At 37.2% G+C, this 24,706-nt stretch overlaps 1 long non-coding RNA gene across 2 annotated transcripts in view; it reads right to left on the reverse strand.

Annotated features, from left to right (window-relative positions):
- LOC117200505 (uncharacterized) overlaps nucleotides 1-24,706 on the reverse strand; it is a 222,746-nt gene that overhangs the window by 187,816 nt on the left and 10,224 nt on the right. The window contains exons 1-2 of one of the 2 annotated variants that reach the window (XR_004482082.2): nucleotides 20,712-20,850; nucleotides 20,247-20,361 (exon numbers count right to left, since the gene is read on the reverse strand). The exons of the other annotated variant lie outside the window; for it this stretch is intronic. This is a non-coding gene — a long non-coding RNA (uncharacterized LOC117200505). Of the gene's footprint in view, nucleotides 1-20,246; nucleotides 20,362-20,711; nucleotides 20,851-24,706 lie in introns of those variants that run through there. 2 annotated transcript variants of the gene reach the window in all.

Genomic DNA, 24,706 nt, shown 5'->3' on the forward strand with positions numbered 1-24,706 from the left:
AAGTTGCTCTTATAATCCCTAGATGCTCAGCAGGGGCACATTTATTCGGTTATAATTGTTTTTGTCATACAATCATCATACTGGCTGGTGGTTGGAATTCATATTCATGCTGTATCAAGTAATAGCCTTGATAGTTTAATTTCAAAGTGAAGCTATTAAAAACAATAGTTTTAATATTAATGAAGACTGATCTTCCTAATTCTTTTAAGTAAAAAGCTGGTTGGCAACAATCTTACACATATTAAAATATTAAAAAAGAATAATGACTAATAGTAATGAAGTTATTTTTTTCTTTATGCATGAAAAGCACAACCCTTTTATTTCCAAGTCACATGGGTGGAGCTGAAGTGACTGGCTTTAGCAGACATTAGTAACATTCCCCAATATTCAGCCATTCTCCACTTCAGGAAGTACTGGACTGTCGGGTCACATCTCAAGATGGTGAAATCGCCATCTCTCTAGGAGATGATTACATGGAGCAGAATGCCCCGCCCACTGACACATCAATCTACATTGGACATGAAGGGTGAGCAAGAAATAAACCTCTCTTGTTTTAGCCACTGATATTTGGCATTATTTTTATTGCAAGCACAACTAGCCTATCCTTACTAGTACACCAAACCATAACCAACATAATCTTTCTCTGCTGTCATAGCAAACTGTTACTATTACTTAGAGATATGAAACCAGATTTTTCGATGTGTTTGTCAGTTAGACACCTTTAGAAATACCTTTTAGAGCTTTTCCTGAGAGTGGGTCTCCAGTAAAACTCTGGATCTCCTCCTACAAAAACACACTGCACCCCCATTGCTGGGAGCTGTCCTTTCAGTACCGTTGAAATCTTATCCCTGTCCTCTGACACCATTGTTCTGTATTCTATGCATGTAGCTTGCTTCCATGTGAATCCTTCTCTGACATGTTTTCCATCCTGTGCTTACTGGAACTCTATTGAAGCACAATACATTGCACGGTTACTACTCAAATATATGAAAATGAAATCCTGGGAGGAAGGACTCATGTGACTTATCCTTTTTCCCCATGTGTAGCACATTATCTAAGTAGGAGACAACTACTAACCGAGTGAATAGACAGATGTATTTACAGGTTTGTTCATACCTTCTCTAGCCCGTCTGTAATCTCCATTTTTATCCCCCTCTTCCAGCACCATCTCAAATATGCAAGCTTGTAAATACAATGTACTTGTTATACAAACACAGCTTCAAGGCAAGTCCCTGATGCCCCATCCTGCCATTGCAGTTGTATTACACTGTAGTTAAGCTCACGACCTCTGAAAACGGTCAGCCTACATTCAAATTCTGGCTCTGCTACTTACCAGCATTACAGATCCTGGGCAAGTTGCTGAACTGCCCTAGGCCTCAGTTTTCTCATCTGTGAAATGGAAATATAGACAGTACTTCTCTCACAGGCTTACGAGCATTCAATGCCTGTGAAGCACTAAGCCTGGGGCCTGACAGAGTCAGCCCTCCCTCCATCCCACCACTGTTAGATCTAAAGCTTTGCTGTGCTCAAGGTGCCCCTCGGGCCAGCAGCCCCCAAATCACATGGGTGCTTGTGAGAAATACCACAGCTTAGGCCCCACTTCCAGCCACCTCAACCAAGATCTGCCTTGTAACAAGGTCCCCAGGCAATTCACACGCACTACTCCAGAGTATTGTCTGGTTGCAAAATTCTCTAATTTAAAATAATTTCAAAAGGTGTGAATGATCCTGTTTTCTTGGAGTAAGAGTGCTTAAAGCAGTGGTTCTAAGCCTCACTGTGCGTCAGAATCACACGGTGAACTTTTAAAGAAATCACATATGTCTGGGCCCAAGCCCACCTACCCTAAACCACCTCAACCCCCTGGAGACTCATTGTATTGGTCTTAGGTGAGTGGAACCAGGCATTCTATTTTTTTTAAAGCTTCCCAGATGATTCTAATGAGATTGAGGCCCACCAGCTTAAAGAGACCATTAAATTCTGACAAGGTCTTTGTGGTGACTGGCCTCATCAGGAAGAGAAACTGGGTCAGTAAAAAAGCCCATCTGTGACTTGAGGGAAGGATTGCAGGAAGCCTGGTCAGGTTTTTCAGTCTTCCTCTGTTCTCCCCTCCGCCTACTCCAGCCCTTCACACCCCTCTCCTCAAATCATGACCAAGCTGCTTGGACTCTAGCCTGTACCTTCACCCCCCTCCCCCCTCTGTCTGCTTCATCTCATCCCCAGCTGCAGCTACCCTTGGTTCAGTCACTGTCTGGTGACTCAGCCCCAACTGCTCAGTTCCTCTCTGCTTGTTCACCCACATCTGATGTTTTGGAACCAGGGCTGGTCCTTGATCCTGACCAGATCTAGAAGAGACTCTCTCAGGGTCATGGTTCTGAAAAAGAAAGAATACAAACCCTTCCTCCCAAAATAGAAGATTTGGGGGATGCCCTTCAATAGCAGGATGGGGCATCAGGGTGAATCTGAATGCACTCTTAAAATCTGTGCTGCTGTCATCAGTGAATTCTCATAGAAGACTTGGATATCTTAGGATATAGAAAGGCAGCACTGCAGTGCCCACTTCCTACCAGGAAGACACATACTTCTTTTTTTAACTGCAGTACAGTTACTTGAGTTCATGGTAGATGATCATCTGTCCCTCCTACTCCTTTCTACTCTATACATACACACTCCAATGGGTTTGATACATTAACTTGATTTGTCTGAATCCCTTTAAATTATGTCATGTTATTTTCTTTGTGGCTATTTTAAATGCGTATAAATAGTACTATGCTAAAGATATCACTCTCTCATACAGTTTTCACTGAACACCATTTTTTTAAATCATAGGATGTTACTGTAAATCTATATAGACATCTTCTAACTACTGCAAAATCTGCAACTACCACATTTTATTCATTCACTCCCTTTGTGATGGACACATAGGATGCCTCAAACATCCCGCTATCACAAACAAGACTGTGATGAACTTTTTTGTGTGTATCCCCTACTGGACTTATGGCATAATTTATCTGGAATATATACCTAGGAGAGGTCATAAGACATTTACAAACTTTAACTAAATACTGACAGGTTGCTCTCCAGGAATGGCTACACAGTCCAGACTACCATCAACAGTACATGGGGGTTTCCATTGCCCATGCTTGTTACTGTCCACCTTTTAATTTTGCAAAGTGATAACCTGTTTAAATTTGCTGTTCTCTGATCACTGTTAAGTTTCAGCATGTGTTCACATTATACTTGTTATATTTTCCAGTATACCCTTGCAAAAATAACCTATTCATATCTTTTCACCATTTCTCTGTTGGGTTTCTTATCTTTTTCATGTTAATTTGTAGTAGGCCTGCAAATTATAATTCTTTATATTAATTATTTGTTTCCTTTAAACACATATGCAAATATCCTTTCCCAGTCTATCATCTGTCAGTCAAGTTATCTGTCATCTTTCTACATTTTAAATGGTAAATAAGAACTTTTGGTAAAATGACATTCTCTTTCCTTTATGGCAGAATGGAAAAATGTGAAGGCCTACAGCTTTCATAATTGCAAAAGCATCCCTTCACCAAACTATGAGACACAATGACTCAGCAGGGAGCCTGAAAAGCAAATTTGAAGTTCTAGTTCCCAGATGACTAAACTGGTGATTAAGAAATGCTTTTGCTGTATTCTATTATTAAGCTGAAGCCATTTTTTATTTACCCCACCTTGTTCCACAAAGGATCTGAGGAAGCTTACAAGAAAACAAGCAATAAAATTGAAAAATATAAATAACCAAAAAATCAGGAACAAGGAAAACACAGAGCAGAATAGAAGGTCAAGACCAGGAGGAAACTGAGAATGCAGATATGTAGGCCACAGGGTTCCACAAAGTTATTAATGTTGAGCCAAAAATTTGGCTCTGAGCTTCTTGGCAACCAGAGGGAAAAGGGAAAAGGGATACAATCAGGCACATTCAATGATATTCTCTTTGTTGATAAGAAAACATACAAGTTTCTCAGGGAAAGATAAGCTTTTCCTGGCCCTGAGTGCCAAAGGAATTTCTCAGGTGGGCTTCAAATTAGGGACAGTTCCCTCACCAACATCTCTGTGGTAAAGCCATGTGTCTTGTTTCTTTTAACAGCTCTCAGTGAAAGCTAATGGGCCCCAAACTATCATCACCTGGAACATGGAAAGTAACCCAGTCTATCATTACCCAGTTAAATGTGAGGAGAAAATGGAGAGGAGGAGACCCCAAAAAAAGTTCATCCAATCACGTAGTCTTTGGGAGTCCAAATTAGTATAAGAATCAAACCAAAAATACCTGTTAGAATTAATGACATATTAGTTAAGATAACACAAATTGCTGAAACAGAAACACTTAAAATCTCAGAACACTGAGATTTGGGAAATTTGGGAATAGAAGTTTATTTGTTACTCATGTAAATCCAAAATGAGAACTAGGCTCCTTCCATCTTGAGGCCCTGCCATATTCAACACGTAGAGAAAAAGCACAGAGAATCATGTATGAGAGGTTTTTATGGGCCAAGCCCGGAAGTAACAATACATCACTTCTGCTCACATGCCACTGGCTAGAACCTAGAACACTTTCATCCACAAATGATCACTTGTGTCTTTCAAACATTTCTTCATAATTTCAATTTTCTAAATCAAAGTTCAGCAAGCTACAGCCTGCAGGTGAAGTCTACTTCACCACCTGTTTTCATATGGCCCATGAGGTAAGAAAGATTTCTCCATTTTGTAATGGTTGAAAAAAAACTTAAAAGAGGAATAATGTTTTGCAACACATGAAAATGATATGAAATTCAGATTTCAGTCTCCATAAATGAAGTTTTATTGGAACACAGGCACACTCATTTGCTTATATATTATCCATGGCTGTTTCTGCACTACACAACAGCAGAGTTAAACAGCTGGAACAGAGAGCATATGACTGGCAAAGCCAAAATATTTTCTATCTGGCCCTTTATAGAAAAGGTTTGCCAACCTGCCCTTTAAACTGATAAGAATTGATAAGAGTTAAACAAGAGGTACTCCTAGGCAGTGACCTGCAACACAAATATTCCTGACTGGTGGTTGAAGTGAATCTGTAGGCATCAGCAACCAAATGAGCTGATGGTAAAATTGATATCTTTGGGAAACACTGAGGAGTCTGAACAAGATTCTGGTCAGTCCACTACATGCAGAGTTGGATCAAGGAGAACCTACAGGCTGAGCCAGAATTTTCTCTTAAGAAGCATTTCTGGATCCACACCAGTTCAAAAACAAATGATTAATTAGCCATTTGTACACAGGCAAGTAAGGAAAAACTTGCTTTCCAAACACTTGCTTATTTGGAAATTTCTCATAGAAGAGAGTATGTCAACAGAATTGTTAGATATTACACTAGTGTGGTTTGGTTTTTAATAATTTAAATAAATTTAAATAAAATTTAAATATTTTAAACAATTTATCATTTTGTTATAGAAAGGTTACTGTTTTCTGAGGCTTGTAAATATCTTAATTCCAATAGTGAAAACGTAAAGAATATGGTAAATAGCTAAGAATCATATTTTATGAAACCAAATATCAAGAATTTTGGGGAATTCCCTGGTGGTCCAGTGGTCAGAACTCAGCGCCTTCACTGCTGGGACCTGGGTTCAAGCCCTGGTCTGGGAACTAAGATACCACGAGATGTGTGGCACAGCCAAAAGAAAAAAAAAGAATTTTCTTTATAGGTAGTTTCCTGATGACTATATTAGCATAACTGTATTTGTTTCTTAATTACTCTAGAATCATATCAAGAACAAAAGTAACTCCTTTTTATCAGAATGCCTTATCGACCTCAAATATTAACTGACAGCATTTCTTTCTACTGAAATTCCAAAACATAAATAGGTTCACAGGAATGTGTGTTGCTTGTACAAACACAAGACCAGTTTAAGAATTTAAGAAAGAATAAAATGTACCAATATATCAAAATAAGCTTTAAAAAAAAAATCTCAGCATTAATGTCAATACCCACCCACCCCCTAGCCCTGCCCTTGAGCAGCACAATGATATAAAGCATAGCCTCAGGACAAAGATTTTCCTTTAGCCACTGTGGCTGTAGTCACTCAGAGCAAACAAAACTCCCAGTCCTAGGGACCCAGGCTACCTGAGACCAAGACACCCCAAATTTGGGAATGACCACAGAGATCATTGTTCCAGCAACCAATATCAAACTCCTTGTTTTATTTAAGAGGAAACTGAGCACAGACTGGGTAAGACCTGCCCAGGCAACAGAGCCAGTGAGCCATAGCATTGGCATTACAGCCCAGCCAACCATCCCCCATCCCGTGCTTCTCCTTCGACACCACAATTCATCCTCTTATGCACTGGCTCCCTGGAGCCATCAGATCACAGTCTCAAGCAAGGTTCATGTAGCCTCCTTCTAAGGTAGATATATTTGAATCCAATACCACTTACTGCACGAACGTCTTCCCAATGAGACCTATAAAGCAGAGGCTTTGTCTGCTTTGTGGAGGCCAAAGAGCCCACTGGACCTGACTAGTGTCAGAACACAGAGGCTGGAGACACAGAAGGTAAAGCATCTGGATTAAAAGTTTAAAAAGGCAGATTATGTGGATGCTTGGGGGTGTATATAATCCATCCAAAAGTCAGTTCATTTTTCACTTTTAACAGAAATACTTGAAGTTAGAGCTTCATATGAGTTACAGACAGAAGGGACTGAGAAGTTCTACCCCTCTATTTAAAAAAGAGACAGGCAACCCAGTGTTGTGGTTAAGAACTCACACTCTGGAACCTGATGGTCAGGATTCAAATCCTGACTCCATCACCTTCTTTTATGTTAAGTTGATCAAGTAGACTATCTCCTAAAGCTCAATATTCTCATCTGTAAAATAGGGTAACAATGACATTTACCTCATTCATTTCCTGAGGATTAAATAAAATAATATAAATACTCATTAGGGATTTGGGAGGAACTTAGAAAGAACCTATCATTTAGTAAACACTTGATAAATATTAGTTTTTTGTAGTATTGATTAAGACTTTAAGGCCAGGAAGGCTATGTGACTTAGTCAGTATGACAACACAAAATGTGCTGGAATTCCTAATCTTCCTACTCCACACCCAGAGACCCTACTATGCCATCCTCCTTCTTGCAAGTGTTTTGATTTAGTAAATGTTTTGATCTGGTATAAACACTAGCTTACCTACAAACATTGCTTAGCATTAAAGCAACAGCTGAGGCAAAAGCAAGTGCTTTTATCAAGAATAACAATCAATCAATGTGATACACCATATTAACAAATTGAAGAATAAAAGCCATATGATCATCTCATTAGATGCAGAAAAAGCCTTTGACAAAATTCAACACCCATTTAGGATAAAAACTCTCTAGAAAGTGGGCATAGAGGGAACCTACCTCAACATAATAAAGGCCATATATGACAAACCCACAGCAAACATCATTATCAATGGTGAAAAACTGAAAGCATTTCCTCTAAGATCAGCAACAAGGATGTCCACTCTCACCACTATTATTCAACATAGTTTTGGAAGTCCTAGCCATGGCAATCAGAGAAGAAAAAGAAATAAAAGGAATACAAATTGGTAAAGAAGAAGTAAAACTGTCACTGTTTGCAAATGACATGATACTATATATAGATAATCCTACAGATGCCACCAGAAAACTACTAGAGCTAATCAATAAATTTGGTAAAGTTGCAGGATACAAAATTAATGCACAGAAATCTCTTGCATTCCTCTCCACTAACAACGAAAGATCAGAAAGAGAAATTGAGGAAACAATCCCACTTACCATTGCAACAAAAAGAATAAAATACCTAGGAATAAACCTACCTAAGGAGGTAAAAGATCTGTACTCAGAAATCTATAAGACACTGATGAAAAAAATCAAAGATGATACAAACAGATGGAGAGATATACAATGTTCATGGATTGGAAGAATCAATACTGTGAAAATGACTATACTACCCAAAGCAATCTACAGATTCAGTGCAATCCCTATCAAATTACTAATGGCATTTTTTACATAACTAGAACAAAAAATCTTAAAACTCATATGGAGACACAAAAGACCCTGAATAGCCAAAGCAATCCTGAGGGAAAAAAATGGAGGTGGAAGAATCAGACTCCCTGACTTCAGACTCTACTACAAAGCTACAGTAATCAAGACAATATGGTACTGGCACAAAAACAGAAATATAAATCAATGGAACAAGATAGAAAGCCCAGAGATAAACCCATGCACCTATGGTCAACTAATCTATGACAAAGGAGTCAAGGATATACAATGGAGAAAAGACAGCCTCTTCAATAAGTGGTGCTGGGAAAACTGGACAGCTACATGTAAAAGAATGGAATTAGAACACTCCCTAACACCATACACAAAAATAAACTCAAAATGGATTAGAGACCTAAATGTAAGGCCAGACACTATAAAACTCTTAGAGGAAAACATAAGCAGAACACTCTATGAAATAAATCACAGCAAGATCCTTTTTGACCCACCTCCTAGAGGAATGGAAATAAAAACAAAACTAAACAATGGGACCTAATGAAATTTAAAGGCTTTTGCACAGCAAAGGAAACCATAAACAAGATGAAAAGACAGCCCTCAGAATGGGAGAAAATATTTGCAAATGAAGCAACTGATAAAGGATTAATCTCCAAAATTTACAAGCAGCTCACACAGCTCAATATCAAAAAAACAAACAACCCAATCCAAAAAAGGGCAGAAGACCTAAATAGACATTTCTCCAAAGAAGATATACAGATTGCCAACAAACACATGAAAGGATGCTCAACATCACTAATCATTAGAGAAATGCAAATCAAAACTACAATGAGGGGCTTCCCTGGTGGCGCAGTGGTTGAGAGTCCGCCTGCCGATGCAGGGGACATGGGTTCGTGCCCTGGTCCGGAAGGACCCCACATGCCACGGAGCGGCTGGGCCCGTGAGCCGTGGCCACTGAGCCTGTGCGTCCGGAGCCTGTGCTCCGCAGCAGGAGAGGCCACAACGGTGAGAGGCCCGCGTACCGCAAAAAAAAAAAAAAAAAACTACAATGAGGTATCACCTCAAACCAGTCAGAATGGCCATCATCAAAAAATCTACAACCAGTAAATGCTGGAGAGGGTGTGGAGAAAAGGGCACCCCCTTGCACTGTTGTTGGGAATGTAAACTGATACAGCCACTATGGAGAACAGTATGAAGGTTCCTTAAAAAACTAAAAATAGAACTATCATATGACCCAGCAAACCCACTACTGGGCATATACCCTGAGAAAATCATAATTCAAAAAGAGTCATGTGGGCTTCCCTGGTGGCACAGTGGTTAAGAATCTGCCTGCCAACTCTATTTACAATAGCCAGGATATGGAAGCAACCTAAGTGTCCATCAACAGATGAATGGATAAAGAAGATGTGGCACATATATACAATGGAATATTACTCAGCCATAAAAAGAAATGAAATTGAGTTATATGTAGTGGGGTGGATGGACCTAGAGACTGTCATACTGAGTGAAGTAAGTCAGAAAGAGAAAAACAAATACCATATGCTAACACATATATATGGAATCTTAAAAAAAAAAAAAGGTTCTGAAGAACCTAGGAGCAGGACAGGAATAAAGACGCAGACACGGAATGGACTTGAGGACACAAGCTGGGATGAAGTGAGAGAGTAGCATGGACATATATACACTATAAAATAGATAGCTAGCGGGAAGCAGCCGCATAGCACAGGGAGATCAGCTCGGTGCTTTGTGACCACCTAGAGGGGTGGGATAGGGAGGGTGGGAGGGAGACTCAAGAGGCAGGAGATATGGCGATATATGTATATGTATAGCTGATTCACTTTGTTATAAAGCAGAAACTAACACACTATTGTAATGCAGTTATACTCCAATAAAGATGTTAAAAAAAAAAGGGACCTAATGAGACTTAAAAGCTTTTGCCCATCAAAGGAAACTATAAACACAATGAAAAGACAGTCCTCAGGGGCTTCCCTGGTGGCGCAGTGGTTGAGAGTCCGCCTGCCGATGAAGGGGACACGGGTTTGTGCTCCGGTCCAGGAGGATCCCACATGCCGCGGAGCGGCTGGGCCCGTGAGCCATGGCCGCTGACCCTGCGCATCCGGAGCCTGTGCTCTGCAACGGGAGAGGCCACAACAGTGAGAGGCCCGCGTACCGCAAAAAAAAAAAAAAAGACAGTCTTCAGAATGGGAGAAAATATTTGCAAATGAATCAACGGACAAAGGATTAATCTCCAAAATACATAAACAGCTCATGCAACTCAATATTAAAAAACAAACAACCCAATCAAAAAATAGGCAGAAGACCCAAATAGACATTTCTCCAAAGAAGACATACAGATAGCCAAGAGACACATGAAAAGTTGCTCAACATCACTAATTATTAGAGAAATGCAAATCAAAACTACAATGAGGTATCACCTCACACCACTTAGAATGGGCATCATCAGAAAATCTACAAACAACAAATGCTGGAGAGGGTGTGGAGAAAAGGGAACCCTCTTGCACTGTTGGTGGGAATGTAAATCGATACAGCCACTATGGAGAACAGTATGGAGGTTCCTTAAAAAACTAAAAATAGAATTACCATATGACCCAGCAATCCCACTACTGGGCATATACCCAGAGAAAACCATAATTCAAAAAGAGACATGTACCACAATGTTCATTGCACCACTATTTACAATAGCCAGGACATGGAAGCAACCTAAATGCCCATCGATAGGCAAATGGATAAAGAAGATGTGGTACATATATACAATGGAATATTACTCAGCCATAAAATGGAATGAAATGGGGTCATTTGTAGAGAAGTGGATGGACCTAGAGGCTGTCATACAGAGTGAAGTAAGTCAGAAAGAGAGAAACAAATATCGTATATTAATGCATGTATGTGGAATCTAGAAAAAGTGGTACAGATGAACCAGTTTGCAAGGCAGAAATAGAGACACAGATGTAGAGAACAAATGTATGGACACCAAGGGAGGAAAGTGGGTGGGGTGGTGGTGTGATGAATTGGGAGATTGGGATTGACATATATACACTAATATGTATAAAATAGATAACTAATAAGAAGCTGCTGTATAAAAAAATAATTAAATTAAATTTAAAAAAAAAAGCATAACAGAAGACTCCCACAAGTATGGATGCAACTTGCATCACATTTTCTAACTGAAGGCAGTGCTGTAATACTGCCCACATTTTCATAGCCAGCTATGGTGATTTTGCTGTTCCCATTAGTGTTACTCTCACCACCCTATGAGATGAGTGATTCCTGCTGTCCCCACTCACAAATGAAAACTGGGGAACTGAGCTGATCACAGAAACCAATCTCCCCACAAACCTATACTTTTATAAAAATTACACAAAGATTTAGCTAGGTATCAACTTCTTCCAGGAAATGTGAACATTTAGATTCTTATATGACTGAGAAAGAAGGCCACTTTGCATGCCACAAAAGACCAAATGTAGCCAAACAAGTCTTCTAGAATCAATTTGAGACAGAAAGTAATTCTATTACCATAAATTAGGGTAGCATGCCCTGGCTCAATAATAATTTTTTAAATCTCAGGCTGTCTTATACACTGACGAAATTCAAATAAGCTATATTTTATTTTTATTTTGAGATGAAAGGAAAAAGGACTATAAGCTTACCTAACCTTTGGTAGTTTAAAAGAGGATATTTAAAACCTTTCCTTAACAAGTGCCCAAAGATGTAGGAACCAGGTTATTTGTTACAATGTTGTTTGTAATGTATAATGTATAAAGTAGATAACAACTTAAATACCCAATTAGGGGAGGATAGAGTAAATAAATTATGTATATCACCATACTAGTATACTATACAACCATCAACATTGGTTATTAGGCATACATTTGTCATGTAAAGATGTTTACATTAGTGAAGAAGTTATAAATAGTAAACCATTATGACCCCATTTTAATAAAAATATAAGTGAAAATGATTTTACATGCATAAGAATACACAGAAAAGAAAGTTAGAAGGGCACACCTTGAAATAATAATAAGGTTTATTTCTGGGTAGTAGAATTATAGGTTGGTTGTTTTTTCTTTTTTTGTATTTTCTAAACATTTACTCTAAGGTTTCACTTGTTAAAAAAAGTAATAAAGCTTTGTAGTATATCAGAAAGACCTTCATCCAAAAAGGTTAATATTAAGAAACTGTTTTCAGCCATGTGGTCTTGCCTCCTGCAGTATACTTCATACCAGCTAAGTGAGAAATTGCTTTATTTTCCTTCTGTCCCTGAGTAAACTGAATTACCAAATAAAAGCAGAGGCAGAACTCTAAGAATCAAAACACAAAGTTTCAGGATTTCAATTCCCATTGCTAGATTTCAGTTATTCATTTATTAAATAAATATTTATTATGCAGCTAAAATTTAAGGAACATAAGAATAAATCATGTACAGATCCTCCTCTAAGAGACCACAGTTACTAAGAGGGATCTACTTAAATTTAAAACGAGATAATGCCACAAGAAAGGTATGTATGAAGGAGGGGTTTCTTTTTACTCAGGGAATTAGGGAAGTATTATTAAACAATGAAAAAAACACACAATTACGATTTGGTACTAAAAAGCTGAATTTCTATGGTTATTTCATATAATTACCTTATAATAATGAACTCTATATAGTTCTAAGTGAAAAAAAGGAAGCTCCAAAATAGTACGCATGTTTAATATACACATTTTACACACAAAGGCCCACACATACAACTCAGAAATATGTATACCAAAATGTTAACAATCCTAATCTTTAGATAGGGGTGTTACAGGTGGTTTGTTTGTTGTTTTGTTTTGTTTATCAATTTGTTATCTGTTGTGTCCTATTTTACTACAATAAACCTGAATTATGTATTACATACCAATAAATGTAGAAAACCTGCCCATGGTGACCAAATAAAAGCTTGCATCATGCCATGATTAGTGCTGGACTATGAGGGGCTAATGTGGACACGTCACAGATTGTGACCAGGATGAATAAAGCTTGTCCACTTCTCAGATAGCCCTTGCTCTGATTTTTTCCATCTGACAACACTGAATGACAAAATTATTGTCTCTACTTTGGTTGTAACAATCAGAGAACTGAGTAGATGCCTAAAGACTGAAAAAAGGACCAAAATAACCAGAACTCTTGAGGGTTTTGCAATTATCTGATCATGAATAACCAATATGACTTCACAAAGAACTTGCCCTGTCTTGGTAATAGACAGCCATCTTCTTACATGGCAAAGTGGCAGGCCTGGCAGGTCACAGGAAATAAATTGATGAAACCTAGCTTGACTTTAGGAAGGCTTTTGATCCTGTCCTATAAGACAGGCTGGGAAAATATGACCAGGAGCAGACAACTGTCCATTAGCTAACTACAGCTTTGGCTATCAAGCAATAAGCAACACATTTAAATGTAGAAGATCACAGATGATGTTTTGTAACAACAAAATGAACAACGGGCACGCAAAAAAGGGTGTTCAGAAGGTAAGATAATAATTGAAGATGAAACTGTACAAACATCCAGAAGCAAAATTCAGACCTCAACTTAGTATGAAAAATGTGCTGCAAGTATACCTGGATTGTGGGAAATAAACTATTTGGATAAAAATCAGACTACCAATAGACACTGAAATAGCAGCTTAAAATACTGTTCTGACAATGGATATGGAATTAAGACTATGACATACAAGTGCACGTTGTACACACTCACATTAGCAGTAGCACATTGTATTGCCATTATTTGTTGGCAGGTCGTTCTCTCCCTCAAGTTTGTTTTTTCCTTGCTGTATTCCCAGCACCTAGCAGATTCTGGCAAGAGGAGTCTTTCAATAAATCCTTAAGAACAAATGAAATCATCTTCCCATTTTCCTCAGCATACCCCTCTAAAGCACTAATCTCCCCCCTGGAGTTCTGTAATTTTAGATGGATATGAATAATTCGCTGACCATTCAGGGGAGAAGTTAGAAATGCTGGGCGGTTGATAAATGAAATGGGATTGTTCAGTTTATAGAACTGAATTATTCAATTTCTGGAAGAGAAAGCCGGAAGTATATTAGTTACAATTCTCAAATTCTAAAGACATCTTACACAAAGGATATATCTTTTTCCACTAGAAATGTCCCAAAATGGCTGGGTCTGAGACCTCGATTAGGGAAATGAACCATTAAATATTGTAATGGATAATAACAATAACAGCAACAACAACAAAACTAAAATATATTTTGCTGAACGCTTTCACAAAAGAGCTAGCTCCTTGGTTCCGGTGACGAAGGCTACACATGAGCCCCTGTGAATTAAGGAGCTGGCCTCTCGAAAGCAAGCCCCTTCCAGAGCCAGGACCCCACAATTTCATGATAAGTATGAGTAATCAGCCATCATCAGAAGCTTTGCACAATTAAGCTGAAAATGCAAAACTCAATTTTATTTTCATGATATTTATGTTCAAGGTGTCATAGAGGTCTATATCAATAGAATATAAAATACACTGTGGATGTATAGAAAGCAGATTTCTGGAAAATGCCATAATTATTTCTTTATGTATATTTGCATAGATTTCGATTCTTTTTTAATTAGCTGGTTATTTATTAATTCAGAATGTTCTAAATAAAACCTGATATTAAACATGATATAATTATTTCAGTTTCAAAATGAAACTAATGTGTTCAGTATACACAGTAATATACGGTTGTAGTGAGAAATAGTGAGAAAACAACCCAACCCTTGTTGATTCTTCTGACCTATTTATTGAAGGTTATATTTTTCTATTTTTTGGCCATTGTTTTTATTTGCAATATATAACAATTCTAATCACCCATTTGTCAACATAAAGAGCCTTTGGGTTTCTTTTCCTTTCCAAAAAGCAGTGAAAGGGTCCCCAAACCTATTGATTTAGCACCAAATTTAAATAAGCCCAGAGATCCTCTCACTTTTCACATTGAATAGAACAAGGTCAGACTGGGCATCTTCCAAATGTAAAGGCTTAATTGGACTAATTCTTTCATGATAATAATGTATATTTAAGATAGCCACTAAAAATTTTCAATGCTAATTTAGTAGATCAATTCCATTAAATGCTTTGAACTTTTCACCATTTGCTAATCTCATCTATTAAAGCTGCTGTTTTGTTGAAAATCTGAAGCTATAACTTAATATCAAACTACAAGTCTAGCCAGACCTAAGAAATACTTCCTTATATGTGAAATATAGCCTTAAAGGATCTTAAGTTGTGTTAAATTGTAAGAGTCTAGCCATAAAATTTCCTGCAGCCAAAATGCAGAGCGATCTTATCAGTCTACCGGCAATTGACATTATGGTAAGAAGCTTGCAGGGTTTTTTAAAATTTCAGAAATACATGTTTTTTGTGTCTGAGGCAAAGCTTTAACATCTGTGATTATTGGTTATAGACCAACCTTTACACAACTACAAGGTTCAGATTTTAATATCAAGTACCATGTCATTTCGGTAATAGTTCAATTCAGATCAATAAAAATATCAAGATTTTGCTCAACATTTTGATGAATGGCTTAAGCAATATAACTCATTAATGTAAAAATAAAAATATATTTGTTAATAAGCTAATGAAGAATTTTGAGAGAAGAGACTCCACACCACTATCAAATATCCACCATGTCTCATTTGTTTGGAACTAGACTTCTAAGGCTATTTTTATTCCCTGTGATTTACCACCAGTATCCTCTGGGTGATAGTTGAGGAAACAGATGCTGGGAATCTCTCTCCGCTCAGTTCCTGAGACTTCTGACTCAAGGCCGTGCCAGCTCCCTGCTTTGTACTCGCTCTTGCCGAGGGTGGTGGAGTGAAACGTAAATGACTGCCTGATTTCCAGTCTCTCACTGCCAGTTTCCTCAGAGTTTCCACTTACGCATTTGACTCCTTTACCAACTTCGTTTGAAGTTCCCATTCCAAAATCCTGAACGGCATGTTCCCAGGATACATTTAAATTTTTTTTAACTCATTCAGTGGGGATTTTCCAACTGAAATAAAAAATAAATTGAAAACTGGGCAGGGGGGTGTTCGTTTTTTTTCAGTTTTCTCTTCACTGTTGATTGGGATTAGTGATATCTGCAAAAGGAAGATGCAGGGGGAAAATAATTGTAAAATGTTCCCTTCCAAGCTCTAAGCACATTTTCTTTGGAGAACCATAAATCTGTTACTTACTGAGAAAGGGTTTGAAAGAAAATAGATCTGCATCTATTTGGAGATTATACTTAAACTGTTAATTAAAAAATTAACATTTATTAAATGTCCACAAAGTATAGAGCTTTATTCTTTCTTAGTGAATGTAGTAGGCTAATAAGAACATGGGGGTGGTAATCTAAGCAGTTTACCTTAGCAGTTTACCTAAGTAAATACCTTTTATAATGGATTTATAACAGAAGCACATTACAGATGGAGAATTAAGTTTCACAAGGCAGCGGTTTCTATTAAGTCTCTTATATTACGGAGAATTCACTGGCCAATCTATGTTTTTACAAAGCTTTTTTAAGAAGCTTACTTTATTTTAAACAATAGGATCTCTATTGGTGATTTTTACAATTTAATTTTACGTAAACCAATGGAATATCCTTATTAAGCACCACTGAATTACCTAAAGGTTTACTTATTAATCCTGTTTTTTAGTGTGGTTTAATGATAGCCTAGAATAACGGATTTAGGCTATTTTTACATTAGGAAAACTTAGCAATTTTTATTGTATTTCAGATAAAATGAGTTTAAATTGATGAATTAGATCTCACAACATAACTGCAACACCTGCTCTTGGTATACATCTATGTGAGACTGAGGCAACAAGTCAATTTACTAATTTAATGGAAATCTGTCTGTTCTTGGGTGTGGGGGGAAAGGTGTTGATTTACTAGCATATAGATCAAGCAGCCAACTAGAGACTAAATTATTGCTTTTCCATCATAAAGACACCTACCCATACTCAAATTTGCACCATATGATTCTCTGTGGAAGACCTCACAGGTAGATTGGGGCTCAGTGCCTCCTCACTACCACCAAATAAATATTTTTACCAGCCACAAATATATATATATATATATATATATATACACACACACACACACACACACACACACACACACATAGTGCCATATTAGTAACATTCTAACAGAAAATGAGGCCCTTTGAATAAGGAAAACTACTTTAATGAAAAAATTTGGTGAGACGCCCATAATGAGCAAAGAACCTTAAAGTGCAAGAGATTCTCCAGTGGAAAATCCTCACGAGCCACTACACAACAGGCAAAAAGTGAACATAAAAATTGACATTAAAAAGTCCATTCCCAACTTAGAGGGGTGGGATAGGGAGGGTGGGAGGGAGGCTCAAGAGGGAGGGGATATGGGGATATATATATGCATATGGCTGATTCACTTTGTTGTACAACAGAAATGAGCACAGTATTGTGAAGCAATTATACTCCAAATAAAATGTATAAAAATAAAATAAATAAATAAAAAATCCATTTCCCAATATTTTGCACAGATATTAAAAGAAAACTACACAAACACACACACACACACACACACACGGAAAGCGTACATGATGCTGAACTACTTTTGTAGCTGTAGCAAAAACTGACGTTTAACAGCAATACTGCTGGGCTCTATGTATGTACAAAACACCAAAATAACCAACTGATTCAGCCAGACATTTGAGCAAAGAAAGTCCATCAAACATGCTGGGTGATCTAAACAACTATACACCCACCCAGGCAAAGAGGTAAATTCATCATTTATGTATAAAGGAAAAAAGGGTCAGCAATATGTTTATGGTGAAACATACTAGACAAGGGAAAAAAAGTTTTTTAATGACTACCTCAGCCCTGGTATATGAATCACAAAACTAAAAAATCCCTCCAATATACACAAATACAGTTGCCTAATGTAAGAGTCTCAGCGCCAACAAGGGTAAGACATACTTTCATTTTAATGTACCCCTGATACCATCAAGTGGCCTAATAAGTGTAATACTGAAGTCAGTTCTACAGCATCTCAAGGGTTAAGTTCTGTGTTGTGAATAATTTTGAAAAAGTATCCCAGTAAGAATCAGGCTTAGGCTAGTTCAGCAAGAAGAACTGTTCCATAATGAGGCTTGGCCTGGACCAGTCCCAGTAGAATTAATTTTGTGCAGTAGAACACCTAGATAAATTAGTTTTGCTTTAAATATTGAGTCCTAAAAGAGTTAAAAGAGGTAGAATATCAATCAATAATTTTTAGATTAACTACTTTGTATATGACAAAACAAAATTAACTTTGGCATTATAACCCCTTCTTCTGGCATTTCAGATGAACCCCAAGTTTAAAATAAATAATTGGAGATTTAAAAACCAACCAAACATGTGCATTTGTTTCTTGGTACAGAATACTAACTCTCTGCCTAGTTTGTAAAAAGAAAAGCTTACTCATACATTTAGTAAAATTACAAATATGGTTATTATATTTAATTATTAAAATAATCACTTAAGAATTAAGATTCCTGAAAAAATATAGAAAGATTTCTATAGGGTTTTTGTTGTTGTTGTTGTTTTGCGGTACGCGGGCCTCTCACTGTTGTGGCCTCTCCCGTTGTGGAGCACAGGCTCCCGACGCGCAGGGTCAGCGGCCATGGCTCACGGGCCCAGCCGCTCCGCGGCATGTGGGATCTTCCCGGACCGGGGCACGAACCCGCGTCCCCTGCATCGGCAGGCGCACTCTCAACCACTGCGCCACCAGGGAAGCCCTATAGGGTTTTTTTAATGGAACTACTGAAGCAGTTAAGCTTTAAAAATTAAGTGAAAAATATCTCAATTAACAATGCTAGAGTCTTAAATTTTTATTTTAATAGATTAATCCCTCCAAAGTCTACCTATTATTCCCCTTTTATAAAATTGATTTCTATGGAAACATATGTGTAGAATTAAAATCATGTCTACAAATGGCAACAAATTTAAACCAAAACTCCCTTGTGTTTCAATGGCTTTTTCTAGTTAAACAGTTACCAAAAAGGTAAGTACAAGATTCATTTCCCCGGGAGATGAAGTCAGGCTTTTAACCTGGCCAACTGCCCATATAAACAATCTTAAATGTTATTTGGTCATCATTTGGTAATTAAAATGGCAAATCACAACCATACTGAATTTACATCCATGTGCCAAAAAGTTATTTAGCAGATAACTAGAGATAGAGGAAATGTCTCTTTAATAGATTCTTTTAAGAATACATCTACAGGAAGCATCAGGTTTTCAAACAATCATAAAAAACAAGAAACAGTTGAACAGTGTCACCCAGAGGTGAAAAGTATATTACTTCTAGAGATTTATATGGTTAACCATAATCTGCTTTTCAGCCATCATTTTTGTCACTTTCAGGTTTTTCACGAGTAATGTACCAGAAATCATTATTTTCCTAGTTGCATATTGAAATACCATATTTTAATGAATAAAAATAAATGTTTTATTTTAGAAAAAGTACTTTACTTCTGGGTTAAACTGTATATCAATTTTCCCCCTTCAATACAATAAACAAACTGAACAACCAGGCAAAATACTTTCTAGAATTGAATATAATGCCCCTTGTCTACTTCTAGCCTACAAAAATTATTAACTAATACATTTTTAAGAGAAGGTTCTGTGACTACTACACAATTTCCATACACCCGAAATTATGTTTTTTCTAAAAATTATACTGAACTATTGTATACCCCTAAGGCAAAATTATAATCCTAGGGAGAGTTTTAAGAATTCTTACTGAACCCTTCCATTGTTATGACAGAAGAGGATGGGAATGGGTATAAGAGTGCTGGGCAAGTACAAGAAAGGAAAATAATTCTGTTTTATTCCACAGGAAGTTGAAAAATAACAATATCTATTTTGACCAAAATTAAAAGGAGCCTGCCGATTTTTAATGAAAGAAGTTCCATACCTTGAACCTGCCAACTAGCAGCTGCATTAAGCACTTGGCTGCCACTGAATTCCTAAACTAAACTGCAGAAAAACACCTCCTCCTGGGTCTAATCAACTTCAGGGAGCTTCAAATAAACCTTAGTTTGTGGGGCCAGAGCAGGTCAAGTTTTTTAAGAGCCTCAGAATAGAGTCTTATGTTTGCTCTTGAGCTAAAAGGCACACCTGTACTTCGTAGAGAGCGTTTTCCGGGCCAGTTATGCTTAATCTATCAAGGATTTTCATCCGTTACTGGGTTTCCATTACCTTTTGTCAGACGTTTTCTCCAAGATCCCGCTGCTTCTTTTTAATCACCTAAGTAGCAACACTGATGTGACAAGCTCCAGAATAAGGCTCATCCTTTCTATTCTGCATCTTCAGCCTAATGATGAGAAATGGGCTTCCATAAACTTGAAAAAGGCAGGGAAATGTTGCCAAAGTCATTATCCACTACTTTGAATTGGAAAGAAGAGATCTGTCCCTTTTAGAATATTAATAAAGTATAAAATAATTTTACAAAGCCTTCAGCATTTCGTATGTGAAATAAATGAAACTGCCCAGTGCTATTTCAAAAGAAAAACAAAATAACCTCATTTCCTACTCTCTGAAATCTACATCAGAATATATCCTCGATTTTGCATATCAAGCAGAGTGTTCAACTGCCTGACAGAAATGAGAGGATTACTGCCTGCATGAAAGCTAATATTAAAATAATCTCTCCCATTTAGATACCTTCTTCTTGTCTCTTTTTCCCTTTCCCATAGATGGAAGTGTTGTTGCCTAAATCAATACTTTGGCATCAAGAAGTAGCTTCTAAATCGCCAGCATGCTATTTGCCCGTGAGCAGGCTGTGGACTACAGCTCATGCCTGTCTGCCTGCTTGTGGCTAAGTCTCAGAGGGCAAAATTGCAGGCTTTCTCATACTCAAAACCACACCATCGTTGACCATATTTGGTGATTCCATTACAGTAACAATTTGAAGGAGCACCAGGCTTAACAGCATTTTGGAGCAGACCTTAAGGAAGCTGCTACACATGGATCGTATTGACCTCTCCAGCCACTCTTAGACAATCCACAGCTGTTCCCAGAACTGCCGCCGGCGGAGGCAAGACACAGCGGCAGATCTGGGCGCCATCTAGTGGATTCTATTGATCTGGGGAGTCGTCAAGAGAATATGGAGGTTATATAAAATTTGGACAACAATTACTACAGCCAAACTATAAAATAAATTTTTCTTCAAACTACAATCGAAGCAGTAGGAAAGGAGGCACTTCTAAAGATAAAGGAAAAGAAGAATATAAACTCAAATGACTTATAGGAATTTCACAACTGGTTTTTCAATATGAATCTTAAGTCTTTGAAATGTCAAGTACTTCATTATTTATACACTTATTATGAAAAGGAAAATATGAAAAGTTTATTTTGCCAAAATATTACCATTTTCCTATAATCTGCCAAATTGGATACTGTACAGTTACATTTTACCTTAAGGGTTTATAGTTTAAGCCAATCCAAATGGAATTGAAACTTATTTTTCCTACTACCTAATATATAACATGAGTCCTAAAGATGCTGCTCATAAAATACTCCACCAAGTATTTCTCCCTTCTTCAGCCCAACATCACCTATTCCTAACACCTCAGAAAAGAGGTCTTACTGTTTCTCCTCTCTGTTCTTTGCACACAAATATTTTCTGGATGACAGAACTTCAACTTTCTCCTTGGCAAAGTTATGTCTACTACTCAGTTTAATATCAGATTCAAAATACAACTCCTGGAAAGCTGTACTCCTGACTGATCCACCATCACTTCCTACTTTATGTTTCCAAATGTATTTTATTTAGCGTTGCCACTTGTCTCTGATTTCCTAATGCTTATCTCCACAAATCGTTCTTTTGTGTGACCCACAACCTCTAGCACAGTAGAGGAGCCTATTAAATGTTGAATAATAGCTATGACATAAGTAGGTGACTATCTGTAAAGATCTGTTAATAAATTCTCTGGTTACTCTGCCCTTCTGGTAGGCTAAATGTATCAACAGTATCTAACATTTATTGAACTTTGCTAAAGTAGACACTATGGTAAGCAATTAATACATTTTCTTATTGGATGCTCACAACAGCCCTATGAAATAAGTACTGCTACTGTCCTTATTTTATAGCTCAGGAAAGCTGAGTCTGAAAGGTTGAGAAATTCACCCAGTTGTTATAGGTAGTAAAAAAGGGAGACCTAGAATCTGATCTCAGTCTGTCTCCAGAGCCTATATGCTGAACCACTCCACTATACTTTGCCTATTTTGTTATTTTGTTATTTGTCTATGTTATTAAATATATGATACACTGTGATCTTATTACTGGTTGTATTATATTTGGATGATTCATTTTGTAAAAATTAAGTAGTTATTTGATCCCATGCAAAATCAGTTATTTTAGATAGTTACTGAAAATTATTCAAGTTGTTCGTATTTTTTACCATGTTTGTTCTTCAAAGAATGAGCTTACTATAATTAAAAGATCTGTACAGAGGAAGGAAAAGAAATTACTTTGCTGATCAAAGGACTGATGTAGGAAAATATGCAAGCTGACTGCATTTAGCTAAGATTGCAACAATGAAGTGGAAGAGCTAGGGGAAATGGGAGATCTGGTAATAACTGTTTCTTTGTTTTTTCAGTTCACCTGACCTCTTTAAACATTTTAATTTAGAAATGCCCCTCAGTCCTCAAGCTTGACCGCATGAGTAAGAAATCAGGAACCCCACAGGAACCACCTGTGGGGTTTCATTTCAAGGGAATTGGAAAGGGCTCCCAACCTCCTAAAATATTTTAAAATGTTTAAAAATTAAAAGTGCGTTCTTAGAGCTTCTTGCCTTCAATTTAATCAAGAAAAGGACAGCATTGGTCTTAATCGCTCAAAACTAGAAAGAACTCACATGTCCCTAAACAATAAAATGGATAAATAACATGGTAAATTCATACAATGAAATATTATTCAGCAATGAAAATTAATGCAGTAATACCACACACAACATGGATGAATCTCAAAGTATAATTTTGAGCAACTGAAGCAAGACAGAAGAATACACATAACTCCATTTACCTAAAGTGCCAAAACAGTCCAAGCTAAACTATGTTGCTTAGGGATGTATAACTAAGATGAGAAAACTACAGAGAAACACAAGGAAATAATGCCACAAAAGTTGGGCTAGTGGTTGCCTCTGAGAGGAGGGGGAATGGGATAAGGAAGGAGACCAGGAAATTTCTGGAGGTCTGGCAATACTTCAAATTGTACACTCATGCTGTGTTCACTTTTCTGTTTGTATATTTCCTACAATGTAACATATTAAATGTAAAATTAAAATAACACTATTAAAGTGTAAAATGAGCACATCCAATGATCATTCCAAAAATGCATCAGGAAAGAGAACACATTAAGCTTTATCTATTATTTGTACTTCTGTGAGAATAAGTTTATTAGTTCTATGACTGCAGGCAGATTTGGGAAGAAAGGAGAAAAGAGCAAGCATGAAGACAACTAAATTCTAGACAAATGCAGTGGTTGGAATGTGAGCTCTGGAATGAGACGTGAATTTGGCCTAGACCCCTGCTACTTGCCAACTGTGGGCCTTGGGTTGGTGTATAAACCACTCAAATCCTCCATTCTCCACCTACAAAATGAAGACCATAGTTATATCACAGGGTCACTATGAAGCTTACACAATGTACTGCTTTCCAGTAATTGCCCAAGAAGTGTTTTTTTCTTTCCCTGAGATTGGAAGCAGAGGAAGAAATCACCACAGGGAATAGAAAAGGCAAAAATGCAGAGACTGCACTCACAGTATTTCCTTCCCACTCATCCCTGGTCACTCCTCAATCCCACTGGCTTCTTCCTGAACCATTCACCCAAAACTGCTCTAGCAAGTCACCAGGGACCTACCTTCTAGTTACTAAATCCAGTGAACAACTTTTCTCTACAACATTTGACACTGTTGACTGTTCCTTACTCCTTGAAATTCTTCTCTTGGTTTGCTCTACCACTAACAGCTGTGGGAGACTCAGTAAGTCACTCAACCGCAAGTTTGTTTTCTCACCTATTAAATGAGGGTAAAAGTAACCCATGGCTTTCTTGTGCGACTAAATGAACTAATGTACCTAAAGCACTTAGCACATTGCCTAGCACAAAAAAGTATGCAATAAATATTAGCTATTACTATTAATGCACAATTAAGACAGTTACTCCACAGACTATAATTTATTATTCATTATAATGCTCTGTACTTTTCAGAACTAAGGGTCACCTAACCTTTAAGATTAAGACCTCAATAATGAGAGGAAGAGAGAGATTTTTTAAATATATAAATATACAGGGGAAAAAAGCTAAAGAATACACTTGTATACTTTAACAGTATAACTACGTTGCTTATTTTATAACTGAAAAATATCTGAACTAGAATAAATTAAGTGAAAATATAAGTAGATTCCAGTCAGCAAATGTTAGTGTTTTCACAGTGGAATCCATATCTTTTATTATTATTAAATAATAATATTAAATACTCATTAATCATATATGTCCTTCACTGGTAAAATGTGCTTTCAGTAGATAACATGAAAAATCTGATACCACAAAACCTTTGCTATTCCTATTTTCTGTGCTTAATATTGCAATTCAAATTTTGTTAAATTTTAAATTATGGTTTTGGGCTTCCCTGGTGGTGCAGAATCCGCCTGCCGAT

This window comes from Orcinus orca, chromosome 7 (genome assembly GCF_937001465.1).
Source record: "Orcinus orca chromosome 7, mOrcOrc1.1, whole genome shotgun sequence".
NCBI lineage: Eukaryota > Metazoa > Chordata > Mammalia > Artiodactyla > Delphinidae > Orcinus > Orcinus orca.